The sequence below is a fragment of the Passer montanus genome, unplaced genomic scaffold, assembly GCF_014805655.1.
Source record: "Passer montanus isolate IOZ18808 unplaced genomic scaffold, ASM1480565v1 scaffold140, whole genome shotgun sequence".
NCBI classification, from domain to species: Eukaryota; Metazoa; Chordata; class Aves; order Passeriformes; family Passeridae; genus Passer; species Passer montanus.
The window spans coordinates 712,383-731,664 of NW_024360942.1; the positions used below are offsets into that span (position 1 = coordinate 712,383).

General features: G+C 47.8%; 1 protein-coding gene and 2 long non-coding RNA genes across 11 annotated transcripts in view; 1 reads left to right on the forward strand and 2 right to left on the reverse strand.

The window, feature by feature from the left end:
* Positions 1-2,826, reverse strand: part of RFX2 (regulatory factor X2) — a 70,695-nt gene extending 67,869 nt beyond the window's left edge. For 8 of the 9 annotated variants that reach the window (XM_039700426.1, XM_039700423.1, XM_039700431.1 and 5 more), the window contains exon 1: positions 2,676-2,826. The gene's annotated coding sequence lies outside the window, so the exon portion shown is untranslated. The remainder of the gene's footprint in view (positions 1-2,675) is intronic. The other variant, XM_039700432.1, reaches the window with a different exon arrangement.
* Positions 2,827-11,246: 8,420 nt separating this feature from the next.
* LOC120498116 lies at positions 11,247-17,128 on the reverse strand. The gene is made up of 3 exons (XR_005626638.1): positions 17,033-17,128; positions 14,282-14,479; positions 11,247-13,455 (listed from the first exon to the last, which is right to left on the reverse strand). It is a non-coding gene; the product is annotated as an uncharacterized LOC120498116 (long non-coding RNA).
* A 62-nt stretch (positions 17,129-17,190) lies between these two features.
* LOC120498115 lies at positions 17,191-18,075 on the forward strand. The gene is made up of 3 exons (XR_005626637.1): positions 17,191-17,316; positions 17,469-17,821; positions 17,952-18,075. It is a non-coding gene; the product is annotated as an uncharacterized LOC120498115 (long non-coding RNA).
* The last annotated feature ends 1,207 nt before the right edge of the window (positions 18,076-19,282 follow it).

Below are 19,282 nucleotides of genomic sequence, written 5' to 3' on the forward strand. Positions count from 1 at the left end.
AGCAGAAGGACCCGCCTGTTGAATCAGCAGCGCGCCCGGACTCCGCTTTTAGCTCGGCTAAAGCTAAAAGAGAACGGCAAAAATGGGCTGCAATACGCGAAAGCTGCTCTGTTTACGTGTTGTGATGAAACGTGGCAGCTGCCGGTGCTCCGAGGTGCTACGAGCACGGGGTTATTTAAAGACAATCAGTGGCGCCGTCTATTCTGCAGCAGCGAAGTTATTTCGTGGCACAAAGTGGCTTTTAGTGGCAGGGATTGCTCTCAGCTGGAGGATTTCCCCCAAAAGCCAGGACAAATGATGTCATCTGGCTGCTCGATGATTACAGAATTCCAGGATAAGCTGGGATGGACGGGAGCTGAAATCCCACCTTGGTTTGCCCACCTTCCACTAGCCCAGGGTGCTCCAAGCCTGGCCCTGGACACTTCCAGGGATGGGTCTGATGGTGTTTACACACACAAAAGGATACAAAAAGTGTATTTCCTAACACACGATTTAACAGTGACCCTCTCTAGACCACACTCAGCCTTAAATCTTGGGATGGGTGACCCCATCCCTCCCTCCCAGCCCAGCTGCAGGGGCTCAGTGTGGTCCCAAGATGAAGGAGGTGCCATCATTTATAGGCCAAATCTACAAGTTTATATGTCAATCCTACAAATTTATAAGGCAATCCTACAAATTTATAAGGCAATCATACAAATTTATAAGGCAGTCATACAAATTTATATGCCAATCCTACAAATTCATATGGCAGTCCTACAAAACACTCCTTGAGAGGGTGGATCTGATGCTAAAGGAAAAGACCCCAGAGTGCTGCCTGCAGTGTCACCCCATCCAGGTGCTGCAGAATTCCCAGTGGATCAGACCCCAGGAGCAGAGCTGGCTCTCAGGGCCCCAGGACAGGGACAGGCTCCTGTGAGAGGAATTCATGAGATGCAAATGGCTCAGCAGGGGTGGCTGTGAGGGACCTGGCTCTGCCTTTCCTCTGTGGCAGTGGATGTTCCTATTCCCATCTCCGAGCAGCGCTCTGGGATCATTCCTGCTCTGCAAGGAGCAAGCAGGGACAAAGAAATTCCAGCTGTCAACCCCTTCTGTCTGTGCTTTCAGCCTTCGGGCCAAGATCCTGTTGTTACCTGAGAACCCAGATTCCGATTAAAAAGATGAGCACTCCCAAACCTCGTGGTCATGGGAACAGCTCTGACAACACCAACTCCAAACAACAAACCCCCGGAGCCTGCCCACAGCTGTGTAACCCCAAGGCAAAGGCAACACATCTCACAGAATTCCAATACATCTCCCTTCCCTTGGGACAGCAACACTGAGAGGTAAAGACACAGCTGGATATGTTGTTTTTGTATAAAACACGAGCTGAGATTTTAATGTATCAAACACCCCTGTAGTCCTACAAAGTCCTACAAGGTCCTGCTTTGGGGGTTTTGTCTCAGCAGCCACCCAGAAATCAAACTGTTCATCCCAAACTCTCTCAGCAGACACAGTCAGAGGTTGATTCAGTCTGTCTTGAACGAGGTAACCATGAAAGAGCCTCCCAAAATGCCTCCTCTTCTTCTAAATGTGCCGCCTTAAAATAAAACCTGAGACTGAACTGATCCTGAACTGGCTGAAGCAAACTCAGACTGAAAAGTGAAACAGCAGAGGCGGAGAGGGAAGCTCAGGAGCTTAAGGTCGGTATTTAGAGAATGATTTTTTTCTTTTCTCTAAGCCAGACGTTACTTTCTATTCTCAAATGATTTGTAACCAAGATAGAGTTGAAAAGTTTGGGCAGAGGCAAATGAAAAAAGCCTTGACTAAACGATTCTGAAGCGGAGCTCTCCTTTTAAGCTACCAGTTAAAGCCTCAGTTTCAGGACATTCCAAATGCAAAAGGTTTAAGTAGATTTAACAATATTTAATAAAATTATTATTAATTCTGCTCTTTAATTAGTAAGTCTCGCCTCTTTCAACAGCAAAGCCAAAAATAAAGGCTTCGGATTGCTATCTAAGTAAAAAGAATGGAAACATTTAATCAGGCAGCGGGAACTCACGCTTGAAACAGGCACGTCCACAAAATCCCACTCTAACAGGAGATGAATCTTGTTTCACAACACACTTTATTCAAAAGCAACAGCAGAAACCCCATCAAGAACAGACGGCGGATGCTTGCAAATAGGTCTCGCTGCGATTTCCCCTCGTTTCTAAGACCGCCTCGAAAGCGAGCGCCGGGATCTCCCAGCTCTGGCAAACTCCAGGGACGAGCTGGAGTTGAAACCACCTCCCTCCACCCCCGAGGAGGAGGAGGAGGAGCGCGAGGGGGGACGGGGACAGCGGGAAGAGAGGGACGGGGACAGAACGGGGAGAGAGGGACAGGGACAGCACGGGGAGGGGGACAGCAGGAAGAGAGGGAGAGCACGGAAAGAGGGGCACGGGTACCGTACGGAGCGGTGCCGACTCCGACCCCAGCGGAGCGCCTGCCCTGGGCCCCCTCCCGACCCTGAGCCGACACTTTGGGGCTCGCACCCCCCGGCCCCCTGTGGGACCCCCCGGCAGCGCCGCGCCCGCGGGGCCGGGAGCGCGGAGCTCCGGGGGGCAGCCCCGCGGGGCCGGGAGCGCGGAGCGCAGACCGCGCACATCCTGCACCCCCCGGGTCCCACACCCAGCCCACCGCGGGGCGGCCCCGCTCACCTGCCGTCCCCGCCGGGTGCCGCGGGCTGCGCTGGGCTCCGGCCGCCGGGGCCGCGCGTTGCCGCCGTTGGCAAGTAACAGTCTCCAGGGCTACGGTCACTATGGCGCCGGGCGCCGGGTCTCGAGGCAACTGTTGCTACCCCGGCCCCGCGCGTCACCGCCCGGCCCCGCCCCAAAGGAGGCGTGCCCAGCGCTTCCCGGCTTGCCATTGGTGCGGCTCCCGCCCGTCACGCGGAGGGGCGGGGCGCGCGGCGGGAGGGCCAATGGCGTGGCGGAGGGGGGCGCGGCCGGCGGTTGGCGCGCGGTTTGGCGCCTCGGCGCGGGGGGCGGGGCCGGGCGCGTGACGCGCGCGCGCGCGGGGAAGGGGAGCGAGGGGGGCGGGGCCGGCGCGGTGACGTCACCGCCGTAAATCACCCGGAAAAAAAAAGAAAAAAAATTTAAAAAAAATTTTTTAAAAAGTTTATCTTCCCGCTGTCCAACGTTCCCAAAGGTCGGGCTGCCGCTGGGGCTGTTGTGGGGGTTTTTCTTGTTTTTTTTTTAACCCCCTCCACGTGACATCAAGCCGTCGTCATGGCGACGGGGCGTGACGTCACCGACAACAACGCGCGGTTGTTGGGGGGGGTGGGGCGGACGGGAGCGGGCGGGGTTTGGGGCGAATTGGGGGAATTTTGGTCAAACGCTGCTCCCGCCCGCTCCGGCAGCGCCCGCATGGGGGGCGCGGGGCCAGAAAATCGCCAAAAATCGCCAAAAATCGTTAAAAATCGTCAAAAATCGTCAAAAATCGTCAAAAATCGTCAAAAATCGTTAAAATTGTCCTGCACGGACAGACAGAGCGAGCCCCGCGCTGGGGCTGCGGCTGGGGGGGCTCACCTGGAGAGGAGAGGGGTCCAGGAGAGCTGGAGAGGGACTGGGGACAAGGCAGGGAGGGACAGGACGCGGGGAACGGCTCCCACGGAAATTTAGATGGGAAAAAATCCCATTTAGATGGGAAAAAATCCCATTTCAATGGGGGAAAAAATTCCATTTATTTGGGGGAAAAAAATCCCATTTATATCGGGAAAAAATCCTATTTAGATGGGGAAAAAAATCCCATTTAGATGGGGAAAAAAATCCCATTTATATGGGGAAAAAATCGTATTTAGATGGGAAAAAAATCCCATTTATATCGGGAAAAAATCCTATTTAGATGGCAAAAAAAAATCCCATTTTAATGGGGAAAAAATCCCATTTCAATGGGGAAAAAAATCCCATTTATATGGGGAAAAAAATCGTATTTAGATGGGAAAAAAATACCATTTAGATGGGACAAAATACCATTTAGATGGGGGAAAATCCTATTTAGATGGGATATTGGGTAGGAATTGTTCCCTGGCACAGCTGGGGGTGTTCACTTGGAGAGGAGAAGGCTCCAAGAAGAGCTCAGAGCCCCTTGCAGAGCTCAAAGAGGCTCCAGGAGAGCTGAAGAGGGACTGGGGACAAGGCCTGGAGGGACAGGAGCCAGGGAATGGCTCCCACTGAAATTTAGATGGGAAAAAAATCCTGTTTAGATGGAAAAAATCCCATTTACATGGGGAAAACATCCCATTTTAATGGGGAAAAAAAATCCTATTTAGATGGGATATTGGGTAGGAATTGTTCCCTGGCACAGCTGGGGGTGTTCACTTGGAGAGGAGAAGGCTCCAAGAAGAGCTCAGAGCCCCTTGCAGAGCTCAAAGAGGCTCCAGGAGAGCTGAAGAGGGACTGGGGACAAGGCCTGGAGGGACAGGACACAGGGAATGGCTCCCACTGAAATTTAGATGGGAAAAAATCCCATTTAAATGGGAAAAAAAAAATCCCATTTACATGGGGAAAACATCCCATTTTAATGGGGAAAAAAATTCCATTTATATGGGGAAAAAATTCCATTTATATGGGGGAAAATCTCATTTATATGGGAAAAAAAAATCTCATTTAGTAGGCAAAAACCCCATTTGGATGGGCTATTGGGCAGGGATTGTCCCCTGGCACGGCTGTGGCTGCTCCCTGGCATGGCTGAGGGTGCCCCAGTTTCCCTGGCAGTGCCCAGGCCAGGCTGGGTGGTTCTCCACTCCCCACGTCCCATCCTGTTTTATTTTGTCAGTGAAACCCAGCCCAGGCTCCAGGTCGCTCTCATATTTTTTGGATGCAGGTGCTGCCAAGGAAAGCAGCGTTTTTTTATAAAGCTTTAGGAAATATCTCTGTTTGTGGGGTTTTTATGGGTTTTCCCCCTACAGTCACTCTCAGCAGAACCCCCACCACTTGCTCTGAAAAATCCCCTTCAGGTATTTCACCATTTCCAGGGTTGCTTTCCTGACATGTAATAATAATAAAAAAAAGCTTTTATGATGTATTTTTTCTGCAACGTTTTCTGAAAAGTATGTCCCAGCCTGAGCCAAGGAAGTGTGTGGAATTTGTACCCATGGAGACTCCAATAACACAGCCTGCTCCAAACACCACAGGATTATTTTATTATTTCACTTTTCTTACCTAACGCTTCGGGAAAGGAGTTACTGGAAAAGGAAGTGACTGAGTGAGGCAATTTAAATTTTAGACACTGCTCAGAGTGTGGATTTGGGGTTGCTGTTCCTGCTTTTGGGAGATTACCAGGAGAATTACACTGGAAAAAATCGTGGAGCTGTGTGTCTGACCACCATGGACACACTGAGTGAGCTTTGGAGAAGCTCCTGAGAAAAATAATTTTTATTCTCTGAGTGAGCTTTGGAGAAGCTCCTGAGAAAAATAATTTTCATTATTTTTTTTTTTTAAATTAATTTTAATTTATATTTTATTTTCATATATTTTATTTTTATTCTTTTTTATATATAATTTTATTCTTAATGGGTTGTAGATGCTTAAGCCAGGAAAAATAATTTTTATTCTCTGAGTGAGCTTTGGAGAAGCTCCTGAGAAAAATAATTTTTATTATTTTTTTTCAAATTAATTTTAATTTATATTTTATTTTCATATATTTTATTTTTATTCTTTTTTATATATAATTTTATTCTTAATGGGTTGTAGATGCTTAAGCCAGAGATATTTAAAAAGAACAACTTTTAGGTGAACAAAACATGCAATAAAAGAAAAAATAGAGGTGGAATAGTTTTTTAAAAAATCACCTAGAACAAATAAACATCCACCTTTACTCCTGGGAACTGAGACCAGATTAATAGATTTGCTTTAAACACTCCTGACGTGTTTGAAGGTTGTTCTCATTCCTTCCCTCCATCTCTTTTACAAATGAAGCAATCCTCTGGTTTCCCTGCTGGAAAAGCCCAGAGCTTTCCTAAAAACAACTCAATAAACAGCGATTTTTTAATCCTGTGCTCACTTATTCCTGCTTGAGCAGGAATAAATGCGTTGGGTTTGGCCACACGGAGTTGCACCACGCTGATTTTGAATTCTCACCCAAATTTACCACCAGCTGAATGAAATTCCTCAGCCCAATGTGTTGCTGCAGCTCTGATACTTTTATTTTTTAGGGCACAATTCCCCACGGAACAGCGAAAAGAAAAGTGAAACACGTTTGGGTGTGCTCCTGTCCTTCCCAAGTGCCAATTCCTGAGTGAAACCCTGGCCCCAGGTGCCACAGCCAGTTCTGAACACTTGATAATGCTTGAAATTATTGATAATGCTTGAAATTATTGATAATGCTTGAAATTACTGATAATGCTCACCACAACACCTTTGGGAAGCGCTGCAGCCCACGAGGGTCAGGCAGAATCACCACAGCACTTTTATTTTTAATTATTTTTAATTATTTTTAATTTGTTTTTAATTTTCTGCCGCCTCTTGTGCCAAGCTGATCACTGGGATGAATTTTAATTTGTTTTTTCCAGCCTGTTCATGAGCCAGATCTCGCTCCTCTCACACAGAACCAGGGGCTGGGGAAGGGGATTTATTTCAAAAATTGTAAAGAAAGAGAAGTTTGATTTTTCTCTTGCTTCTCTTTTCTCCCAGCTTGCTGCAGCTGTCTCTGCTACCCACAGGAGGGCACGTTCCTCAAAGCAAACTGGAATTCAGCTCAAACCCAATCCCGCCCAAAGGATCCCACTGATTGATTTGATTTCACTAAAGGGAGGTTTTGACAGAAAAAAAAGTATTCTGATAAAAGCAAATTCCCTGTAAAGATAACGAGATTCTTTGAAATATTGTGTTTAGCCATGAAAAATATTGTTGTTTTGGGTGCTGGAAATGAAACCTGAAATGAAACTATTCCTTTAAATTGTTTCCTGTGTGGAAAAAAAAAAAAAAGGAAAAAAAAATACAAAAAAAAAACCAAAAAAAACCCAAAAAAAAAAAACCCAAAAAAACCCCAGTCCCAGAGGGTTAAAACAAAAAGAAATTTCAAAATTGCCTTTGGGATTTTTGCTTAAAGAAAAAGTTTGCTTGTTTTAAATGGGAGCATCCCCATTCCAAACAGGGACCAAACAGCACTTTCCTTCCTGGGAGATTTCTCTGTCTTCCCCCCATCCTTGGAGACGTTTTCCAACCCTAATGATTCTTTATTCCAACCCTAATAATAACCCTAATTATTGTTCTGTCCGCGCCGTGTTTTGCTGCTGAGTGAGCTCAGTGCAGAGCATTTGGAGGCTGAGCTGGTGCCTGTCTGTGTCCCACAGGATCAACAGCACCCTCCCTTGCAGCTTACGGGGTCATCCCATCTGTGACTGTGGATTTTCCCTCTAAAATATCAGCCATAAAATGAAATTTCGAGATCATTTCATTCCCAGTCATTGCGGTTTGTGGTGCACATCAACAGGTCCTGGATTTGCAGGCAGGGAGTCACTCAAGGGCTGCACTCAGGAATTAAATCTCCATCCCACCTACTTCCAAGGCTCCTGCTCCAAGCACGGCCCCAGGGCTTTGTTTTCTGCACCACAAACTCCTGCCCTTGCTGCTGCTCACACCACAACATCCTGCAGGGCTTTGGGCTGGGCCTGAGAGGGGAAATCTGTGGAGTGGGGCTGTGCCAGGCTGGAATTTCCCTGTCCTGCTCTGCCCACGCCTCTCTCCAGCAGGACAACGAATGCCAGGCTGGTATGGGATGTCTCTCCAGCAGGAAAATTAAGGCCAGGCTGGTATGGGACGTTTGTCCAGCAGGAAAATGAATTCCAGGCTGGTATGGGATGTCTCTCCAGCAGGAAAATTAATTCCAGGCTGTCTGTCCAGCAGGACAGGGAATTCCAGGCTGTTATGGGATGTTTGTCCAGCAGGAAAACAAATTCCAGGCTGGTATGGGATGTCTCTCCAGCAGGAAAATTAATTCCAGGCTGTCTGTCCAGCAGGACAGGGAATTCCAGGCTGTTATGGGATGTCTCTCCAGTAGGACAGTGAATCCCAGGCTATTATAGGGTGTCTGTCCAGCAGGAAAATGAATTCCAGGCTGGTATGGGATGTTTGTCCAGGAGGAAAACAAATTCCAGGCTGGTATGGGATGTCTGTGCAGCAGCATAGTGAATCCCAGGCTGTTATGGGATGTCTCTCCAGAAGGAAAATGAATTCTAGGCTGTCTATCCAGCAGGACAGGGAATTCAAGGCCATTATAGAGTGTCTGTCCAGCAGGACAACAAATTCCAGGTTGTTATGGAGTGTCCCTCCAGCAGGACAGTGAATCCCAGGCTGTTATGGGATATTTGTCCAGCAGGTCATTCAATTCCAGGCTGTTATGGGATATTTCTCCAGCAGAATAATGAATCTCAGGCTGTTATGGGATGCAATGTCCTGTCCTGGCAGTGGCTCAGAGCATTTTTCCCTCAGTCTTGCCCAGCCTGGAGGCAAACAGGTGAGTGCTGAAGGTGGGAGAAAGAAGAGAGGATGTTCAGCCCTTCCTGTGCTCTTTTTTCCTGTCTCCCTTGGGTTGTATCCCAACAATCCCTGGCAAAGGCTTCCCTTTGCACAATGTTGGATTTGGGAAGGTCACTCTTCTCAACCTCACATCTTCCCCCTGACAAGTTTTTAGCCCAGCTAAAACCCTAAATGCTCTCTTTTCCCCCACCCTGGAAATTTCCTTTTAGGAAATTTAAAGACCAAGCATTTATCTGCAGCTTTATCTGTTTGGTTTGGCTATAGCTGCCTGGAAATTCCACAAAAAAAAAAATGGATAAAGTCATGGAAAAAACCCACAGTGCCTGTGGGTTTTTTGTGTGCCACTCCCTGCAGGGAGCTGCAGCTCCTGAGCTCACAGGAGGAGGATGTGTCCACAACTTGGATGAAATCAAGTGCAGTCAGATCGATATGACTGAATCCAGGCAGCTTCTGTGGAATTAAACCCTCCGTGGCTGAACAGCCCCTGTGCAGGGTTGAAATGGAATTTCTGCACAAGGCACAGGTTTGCTGGGGAGTGACAGAGACAACACAAAGCAACACATTCCATTTTCAGAAGGCTTCTCTAGTGAAATCAGGTGCCCCCAAGGAAGGGAATGAGTGGCATCTGACTCCATTCATTCAGAATGCTGAAGAATTGCTTTATTAAACTATACTATTTTACATTAATACTATATTATAACTATGCTAAAGAGATACTATACTGTATTATACAAAGAATAGTGAAGAAAACTCGTGACTGTCTCCAGACAGTCAGGACACAGCTTTCACTCAACTGGCTAAGGAATCCAAACAACCTTGAATAGAATCTGATTGACAAATTACTTCAGGTAAACAAACTTCCTAACACATTCCATATTTGTAAAAACGACAGGAGCAGCAAGTAGAGATAAGAATTGCTTTCTCTTCTCTCTGTACTTCTCCAGGAAAAAACCTGAGAGAGGATTCAGAGAATGTTCAGAGAATGTGAATGCCACAGCTTCAAACCTGTTTTTATTCTAGCATGCATGCTTTTTATACCTTCTTCAAAGCTCATAGGTTTACACTTTACTCATTGGTCATGGGAGATAAATAAAGTGCTTGTTGGAATAGACAGTTGCAGGTTTCTTTTATTTATCCTTCCTTCTTTCTTGGTTTCTCTCAATGACCTTGGTAGAAAATGATTTCAGGGGTAAACATGGATCCTCTGATCAAACTTCTCTCTGGCTCCCAGAAGTGGCTGTAAAACCTCTTCCACACCTCTCATTTCCAGGGTGCTGGAGCAGAGTGCCCGGGAGCCCTGAGGGATTGGTGGGCAGGATCCAAGTGGAGGCCTGGCTGATGTGGTGGGAAGGGGGCACAAAACCCAAACACACAGTGATGGCACCTCCAGCACCTGCATGGCAGCGAGGAAAAGCCTCTGGGGCACCTGGGGAGCACCTTCCTCATCACTCTGGTGCTCCAGACCCTTCCCCAGCTCCGTTCCCTTCCCTGGACACGCTCCAGCCCCTCCATGTCCTTCCAATCATGAGGGGCCCAAAACAACCCAGGATTTGAGGTGTGACCCCAGCACTGGGGACACTCACTGCTCCTGTGGCCACTGGCACAAGCCAGCTCTTCTTGGCGCCCTGGGCACGCTGCTGGAAGCTTGGAATGTGAATATTGAGCAAAAAGGTTTGGTTTGTTGACGTGGGGCAGCTCAACATCCCGGGGGCTGTGAGCTTCTTAAAGCTCTGTCTGTAACTGTTTCACTCCAGCGAGTTTATGTTTAAAAACCACAGCAAGTGATTAAGTGGATTATTAGAAAAAAAACTGTTTCACTCCATGTTTAAAAACCACAGCAAGTGATTAAGTGGATTATTAACATTTCAGGCTGAATTGCAGGTGCAGAGGTCTTGCACCTCACTCCAGCTCAGTCAGCTGTTGGAGCCCTGGCTGCTGAGAATTTCAGACTTTCTGTGCTGCCAGGCACTGACCCCCAAGAGAACACTGCATTGACCTGAGGCCGTGGAGAAGGCTTCCAAACTGGAATGATAGAGCTGAGATTGTGGGTGTGGAGTTTGAACAGAAGTGTGTGATATCACAGGGGGGAAAACTTAGAGTAGAAGGTTTTAGAAGACAGTAATAGATATAAAGCAAGATTGAGGTTTTAGGAGGGAGGCTGCTTCTTCTCCTTCTCCTTCTCCTTCTCCTTCTCCTTCTCCTTCTCCTTCTCCTTCTCCTTCTCCTTCTCCTTCTCCTTCTCCTTCTTCTTCTTCTGTAGCCTGCACTGCAGGCCATGAGTGATTAATTTCTGGGTTAATTTTGGAAGCCTTCCCCACAGCCTCAGGTCAAATGCAGTGTTCTCTTGGGGGACAGTGCCTGCCAGCACAGAAAGTCTGAAATTCTCAGCAGCCAGGGTTCCACCAGTCAGCCATCAGCAGAAAGTTGTCACCTTGTGCTGTCCCCTGGCTCCTGGAGTGGCACCTGGCCTGTGTCACCAAGGGACAGCTGATTTCTGTGTCACCATCTCTGGTCACACACCCATCCTTTTTCTGTTACAACACAGCTTCATGTGGGAAATGCAAATGTGAAAACTTCCACAGACACAGGAGGATTTGATCTGCAGCCTTGCAAGAAGCTTGCATTGATGTAAAAATACAATACACAGACGTTAAGCAGAAAAATCATTCTTCTTCTTCTTCTTCTTCTTCTTCTTCTTCTTCTTCTTCTTCTTCTTCTTCTTCTTCTCTTTCTTCTTCTCCTTCTTCTTCTGTAGCCTGCACTGCAGGCCATGAGTGATTAATTTCTGGGTTAATTTTGGAAGCCTTCCCCACAGCCTCAGGTCAAATGCAGTGTTCTCTTGGGGGACAGTGTTCTCTTGGGGGACAGTGCCTGCCAGCACAGAAAGTCTGAAATTCTCAGCAGCCAGGGTTCCACCAGTCAGCCATCAGCAGAAAGTTGTCACCTTGTGCTGTCCCCTGGCTCCTGGAGTGGCACCTGGCCTGTGTCACCAAGGGACAGCTGATTTCTGTGTCACCATCTCTGGTCACACACCCATCCTTTTTCTGTTACAACACAGCTTCATGTGGGAAATGCAAATGTGAAAACTTCCACAGACACAGGAGGATTTGATCTGCAGCCTTGCAAGAAGCTTGCATTGATGTAAAAATACAATACACAGACGTTAAGCAGAAAAATCATAAACACGTTCCTATAGTTGTAAGTAAGAATATGCTTTAAGTAAGTGAGGAATTGTATTGATAAGGTGGTGAAGGGTTTATAATGTAGGGGTGTAATTGTATAGAGTAAATTAAGAGTTTAGATGTTAAAATAGAATCACATGTGTGTATGTGGGATAGCAGCCCATGGGATAAAAGTGGAAGTAAGTAAAGGTGATAGGTTAGAAAAGCAAAATTTAAAAAAAAAAGAACAAACAAACAACAACAAACAAAAAACCCCCCTATATTTTAAAAATAAAAACTTTGTGGCAACTGTCCATTGGATTAGAAAGTTCTATATTGTCTTGTAACAAAGAACTTGTGATCATTTTGAGCTATGGCCCACTGCTTGCTCCTCTAAAATCTCACAGCCTCCGAGACTGATGTCTATTTGAACAATAAATCGTTTTTAGCCTGACTGTGGTCCTATCCCTTCATTAAAAGCAGTGATAATAATTGCTTCAGAGGGGAGGGCAGCCAGGGCACAGCCTGGTTCTGCTGGCAAGCATTGGCACACCACTGCCACAAAGTCCCTTGGCTTGGGCAGGGGGAGCAGCCCATTGCTCCAGCAGCCAGAGAAAAGACAGAATTCTATTTTTGCTGAAGTTCTGGAGGTGCAATTGGACTTTTTTTCTCCATGCAATTTCTGTATCCACCTCATTTTAGAGCAAAATGGCCTTCTAGCAAATTCTTTTCCCAAACTGGGATAACCTGCAGGCATGAATAGCATTGAAGTTTGGATTTAAGTTTATTGTTGAGAGGATATAGGCATGTCCTCTGAAGTGAGGTGATCTCTAACAACAAACTAAGTCATTATACAGCCAAGAAATCCTAATTCTCCACTGTTTTTCAGGTTTCATAAATATGTATTTCACACACTACACTTTGCATATTGCATAAACAGCCTTTGCCCGCCCTGTGTTGTTTCAAAATCCATGAGTGTGCAGTTTTTAATGAGTTAAAAAAAAATTAGAAAGGAATTTATGCCCATGACAGGCCAGGGTAAATAGTTTTTGTCCTGTTTTATTGATGAGAATTGCAGAAGAGTCGTTTAATCATAGAGGCAGATAAAGGTCATTTATCAGCTGCTGTGTCCTGGTGATGAATCCTCGGCTTTGCTGATTTATGACAGTTGGGAGTTGGATATTAATCCAGAGCATAATTTGGTGGGGATTTTAGTGTGTGTGTCATTTTGTTGTGTTTGGGTGCTTTTGGGCTGTGGTTTTTTGGGGTTTTTCCAGTATTTCCCACACCTATTTGCTGTAGACCATTTCACAGACCACAAAAGATGTTGCAAGTCCTTGATGGGAAAGACACCATGAGCAGTTTAAGTGTGGAAATGACTCAGGTATAAAGAGACTCTTCTGTCTGCCTTCCTGCCTGTGCCCACGTGGTTTCCAGCCTGCTTCCTCATCACATCCATCTTCTCCTCGTGTCCAGCTTCAAGTGGAAATTGCTGAAATATTTTATTGCCCTCCATGCCCCGTTATCTTCCAAGTCAATGTCCTGAGGTGCAGCAGCTTGGGTTGAGTCACTCGCCACTCTGGAGCTGGGAATTTGGGAGTGTTATCAGAGCCCAGAATAGCTCCCAGATCCAGTGCCAGGGCTGGTGATAAAAGTGAAAATTATGTAACCTGCGTTGGGTAATTCAGATGGGCAGGCAGGGCTGGTTCTGCTCAGCTGAAGAAGAAATTTCCACTCTCTGTGTCCACAGCTGCACGAAGAGATGATGCTTTGCTTGAGGTAGGAAAGGAAAGAAGCTGCAAATGGAAATTTCACTGGGCTGGTGTTCTGTAGGGCACAGGAAATCTGTGGCTGAGGTGAAGAAGCAGCAGCCAGCCCATGTCTCACTACCAAACCCATGCACCAGAGTTCCTGCCCTCAGTGATGTGGTGTGACATGCACAAATCCAGAGTCCCACAGCCCCAGATAAATCTGAATTTATCCTGGGCCTTTGCTCTTATCCTGATGTTCTTCTTGGTGGGAAATGAATTTGTAGAGAATTTTTAAAGCTTAATAGAAGGTTTACATAGTATGTAAACTTTGAGGTAAGAAATGTTCACTTAGAAATGTTATAGAATAAGACAATCATTGTTGAGAGAGAAATAGAATTAGAAATTCTGAATTATAATATATACGTGAATATATATATAACATAATGTGAATTATAATATTTATATTGTCTCACTCTCACATGAGACTGGAAATGGAATAAAAGTTTTTAAAACACCTCTCAGTTACGCCATCTCTAAGTCAGAAAAGAGCATAATCCAACACTTCTCTTGTGAGGGACAGCTCTGTCCCTGCTGGCATCTCCCCCTGCCTTTGTCACGTGAAATACCTGCAAATGTCAAGGTGAGGCAGAAACATGAAACATCATGGAATTATTTAAGTTAGAAAAGACCCTTAAATCACCAAAGCAGGTCATCTAACACTGCCAGACCCCACATGTCCCTAAGTGCCACATCTCCCCATTTTATAAACCCTCCAGGAGTGTGAATACACTTTGGAATAACTGACTTTAATCACAGAGGTAAAAATCTGTAACATCCCAGCACAGCCAGCCCAGGCACTGCTGTAACTCACCCAGGATCAGCAGCTGAGGGCTTTCTGTGTGTTCTCACTGCAGATTTCCCAGCAGGAACAAATTGTTGGAGGTTTTGGTCTTCCCCTCCAGGTTGAGCCTGTGTTATCAGCAGAGCTCGAGGCTGCTGAACCTGCAGCCACCTCCTCTCTCCTGATCTCGTGTCACAAGGAGTGACAATCCAGCCAAGGCTGGCTCACCTGGGAAAGAAAGACTTTTAATTAAGTGCTTTTTATATAATAAATTCAGATTCAAACCCATATAAAGTAATGAGAAAAGAAATTCGTTTCTGTAGTGTCTTATTTAGGTACATGGAGATAATTAAATATTCCACTCTATTGTCATAGTTTAAGTTTTGCATTGCATGAGGGAATAAAAATACATGACATAGGATTTAATGAGATATTCTATTATTTTGCAGCATTTTTTCACCAAAGCAGGAGAAGAAAATAATACAGATAGCAAGAGACAGAGATAACTGCTACTCTAGGTCTATACAATAAACTCTGTTTCCTATCTTACCTCCTCCCTGTTGCACTCCTTATTCAGTCTACTTTTTCTACACATTTTCATTTGTGTTAACATTACTTTCTGGAGACAAAACCATATCCCATAAACACCACAATACCCCAAATGACCTGGAGGTGACACAGGAGCATATCCAGGTGGGTTTGGGATGTCTCCAGAGAAGGAGACTCCAAATCCCCCCTGGGCAGCTCGGTCACCCTCAATGTAAAGAAGTTTTTCTTCATGTTGAGGGGTTTGTCTTGTGTTTCAGTTTGGGCCCATTACTGTCACTGGCCACCTGGATCCCTCTTGGAGATATTTATATATTTATATAGAATTTATGGGATCCTCTCAAGCTGCACCAAGGGAAATTCAGGTTGGATATCAGGAAAAAGTTTTTTCCAGCAAGGGTGATAAAGTTCTGGAATGGCTGCCCGGGGAGGGGGTGCAGTCACCATCCCTGGGGGTGTTTAACAAAGCCTGGATGTGGCACTGGGTGCCAGGGTTGAGTTGAGGGGTTGGGGCTGGGTTGGACTCGATGATCCTGAAGGTCTCTTCCACCCCAGTGATTCTGTGATTCTGTGAATTCTGTGAATCCTCTCTCAACCCTCTCTTCTCTGGACTAACCAGACCCAGCTCCCACAATCTCTCCTCATCACAGAGATGCTCCAGACTCCTCATCATCTTTCACTGGACCCTCTCCAGCAGCTCCTTGTCTTTCTTGAACCATGGAGCCAGGACTGGCCACTGCTCCAGGTGTGCCTCACTGGGACCAAGGGCAGGATCACTCCTGCCCTGCTGGCCACACTCTTCCCAATGCCCCCAGGGTCCCACTGTCCCTCCAGGGCTGTAATTCCCTCCCAGGGGTTTCTCTGCAGTTTCCCTCCACTGGCTCACCCCCAGCCTCTCCTGGCGTTGGTTCTTTCCCTTTCCTGGAGCTGCTGGGGCCACCCTGCTCCTGGTCCTCAGAAAACAAGAGCCCTGTGGCTGCACAGGGGTTAATCCTGGAAACACAGAGCCAGCCAAGGAGCCCTGTGGCACCACAGGGGTTAATCCTGGCAGCACAGAGCCAGCCAAGGAGCCCTGTGGCTGCTCAGGGGTTAATCCTGGAAACACAGAGCCAGCCAAGGAGCCCTGTGGCTGCTCAGGGGTTAATCCTGGCAAGCACAGAGCCAGCCAAGGAGCCCTGTGGCAGCACAGGGGTTAATCCTGGCAAACCTTAAGGACCAGCTCCTTCCATGCCATGGGCAGGGACACCTTCACAGGTGCAGGTGGCTCCAACCTGGCCTTGGACCCTTCCAGGCATGAGGAATCCACAATTCCTCTGGGAAACCCGTGCCAGGGCCTCACTGTTCTCACAAGAAACAATTTCCTCCCTGTATTTCATCTCAATCTACCCTTTGATTTTGCCTTTTTGGAGCTGTTTTCAGCGTTAGGCTGGATTATTGGTGCATGGTGCACCGAGCCAGCCAAGGAGCCCTGTGGCACCACAGGGGTTAATCCTGGCAGCACAGAGCCAGCCAAGGAGCCCTGTGGCACCACAGGGGTTAATCCTGCACAGAGCCAGCCAAGGAGCCCTGTGGCTGCTCAGGGGTTAATCCTGGCAGCACAGAGGCAGCCAAGGAGCCCTGTGGCTGCTCAGGGGTTAATCCTGGCAGCACAGAGCCAGCCAAGGAGCCCTGTGGCTGCTCAGGGGTTAATCCTGGCAGCACAGAGCCAAGGAGCCCTGTGGCTGCTCAAGGGTTAATCCAGCACAGAGCCAGCCAAGGAGCCCTGTGGCTGCTCAAGGGTTAATCCACAGGGATTAATCCTGGCAGCACAGAGCCAGCCAAGGAGCCCTGTGGCTGCTCAGGGGTTAACCCTGCACAGAGCCAGCCAAGGAGCCCTGTGGCTCCAGAGGGGTTAATCCTGGCAGCACAGAGCCAGCCAAGGAGCCCTGTGGCTGCTCAGGGGTTAATCCTGGCAGCACAGAGCCAGCCAAGGAGCCCTGTGGCTGCTCAGGGGTTAATCCTGGCAGCACAGAGCCAGCCAAGGCGCTGTGTGACCAGGGGCCGCTCGGGTGCGTTTGCCATTCCAGGCTCACAGCTCCCTGCTGGTTTGATCAGGGCTGTGCTGCGTTATCAGCAATCGATAGCAGCTCTGAGCTCTCAGCCCCTCTCCTGCCCGGCCAGGGGTGCCCGAGGGGCACCTGTGCCCATCTCCGCTCCCCAGCACCAGCGGGGATCAGCAAACAGCGCAGGGTTTACCTCGGGAGTGGTGCAACCTCGCCGTGATGGACAAGGACCGGGCAGCCATAAAAAGCAGCTCACCCCAGGCCATCTGCTGCCTCAGGGAATGGCCAGAAATAGATCTGGTGACTCTGCCCCTCGGGTTAACCTTTGGGCTGTGCCCCCGAGCTCTCCGTGCTTCACTGGGAATTGCATTCCCCCTGTCAGCACAGCCCGGCCTGGCTGGGGACCAGGGCAGGCTGGAGTCTGAGGGTCAGGAATCTGAATTGTACAGATCTCACCAACTTCCAGGCTGCTGTTCTGTCTGTATTAATTATATTATGTTATATTGCTGGTTTGTCTATATATTATATTATATTATATTATATTAGAAATATTTAGTATTTATTTAAATATATTATAGTAATAGATTATATATATAATTATAATATATTTTTAAAAATTTTTTTTCAAGATAAATTCACCATCTGAGTGAGAATGGAGCCACCTTGGAGGGGCTGCAGAGAGGTGGCAGAGCGGGGGAGAGGTGGGAAGGCTGAGGAGCTGCAAGGGAAGGCTCAGGCTGCAGGAGAGCAGCCAACACAGCCAGAGCTGGAGGTGCCTGGGCCAGGGGCCAGCTCGGGGCTCCCGAGGTGCCTTGGCCCCGCTGTCCTGCTCTGCTCCAGCTGTGTTACAGCTGCAGTGTCCCCAGCACTGCTCTGTCCCCCGGCCCTGCTGCTGCTCCAGCTGCAGCCCGACCTTCTGGCAGGAGCTGCACCAATTGCAAATTCCTTGGTTTGCTCATCAGCCAAGCCCTCCCCTCCCTGGGTGAGTGGGGAATGGCTCTGGGCAGTGGGAGGAGGCAGGGAAGAATTCACAGGGAAAAAAACAATGCCTTGGGATTCTTGGTCTGCACCAGGAATAATTCATTTCACAGCTACAGCTGTTTTCCTAACAGGATGAATAAATCCTGGCTTTTCTGCAGCTTTATCAGCCAGGAACAACTGAGAACAGCTACATGGATCCACCTGACCATAACCCTTAAAAATACAGCAATAAATAAATCAATATGCACTGTTGGACTCCAGCTTAAACAAACAAGAGCCAGGGAGGGCAGGGATGGTGGAGCTGCCCCCAGACCACAGGTTCTGATAATGAAGGGGGCCTGGACATCACGGGCAGGATTTGTGCTGCTGGTGCTGCTTAGCTGAGCCCTTGGCTTGGGCTGGTTGGAAAAAAGGCTTTTTGGAACACCAACCCTGTGAGGAACAGCTGAGGGAGCTGGGGGTGCTCAAATCAACATGCCCTGTTGGCCTCCAGCTTAAACAAACAAGATCCAGGGAGGGCAGGGATGGTGGAGCTGCCCCCAGACCACAGGTTCTGATAATGAAGGGGGCCTGGACATCACGGGCAGGATTTGTGCTGCTGGTGCTGCTTAGCTGAGCCCTTGGCTTGGGCTGGCTGGAAGACAAGATTTTTGGAACACCAACCCTGTGAGGAGCAGCTGAGGGAGCTGGGGGTGCTCAGCCTGGAGAAAAGGAGACTCAGGAGTGACCTCATCACTCTGCACAGCTCCTGGAAGGTGCCTGTGCTCAGCTGGGGCTGGGCTCTTTCTGCAGGAACTGACAGAACCACAGGACACAGCCTCAAGCTGTGCCAAGGGAAATTTAGGTTGGATATAAGGAAAAAATATATAGGTTGGATATTAGGGAAAAAAAGGTATAGGTTGGATATTAGGAAGTTGGTGAGATCCTACCCTATAGGTAAGATATTAGGAAAAACCTAATTAGGATATTAGGAAAAAATATAGGTTGGATATTAGGAAAAAATTATCATTCTTTCATTTTTTTCCAGAACGGGTGATAAAGTTCTGGAATGTTCTGCCCAGGGAGGGGGTGCAGTCCCCATCCCTGGGGGTGTTTAACAAAGCCTGGATGTGGCACTGGGTGCCAGGGTTGAGTTGAGCTGTTGGGGCTGGGCGGGACTCGATCTTGAAGTCTCTTCCACCCCAGTGATTCTGGAATTCTGTGAAAGCAGAATGGGGCTGGTTTGTTCAGGGCTGTGCTCTGCCAGCCCCACTCTGCTCCTCCCTGGACCCCTAAATCCAAAAGCCCACCTTGATTCTTCTCCAGAGATTTCTGCTCCAGGTTGGACTGTTCTCCCCAGCTGTGGTTAGAGCACATTTTACATCTCGCCCTGTCCAGAATGGCCCAACAGCTTCTTCATGAACCATCTCCTGTTTCATTTGGTCAAAGGGACCTAAATTTTCCCCTGAAAATCTTTTCCACA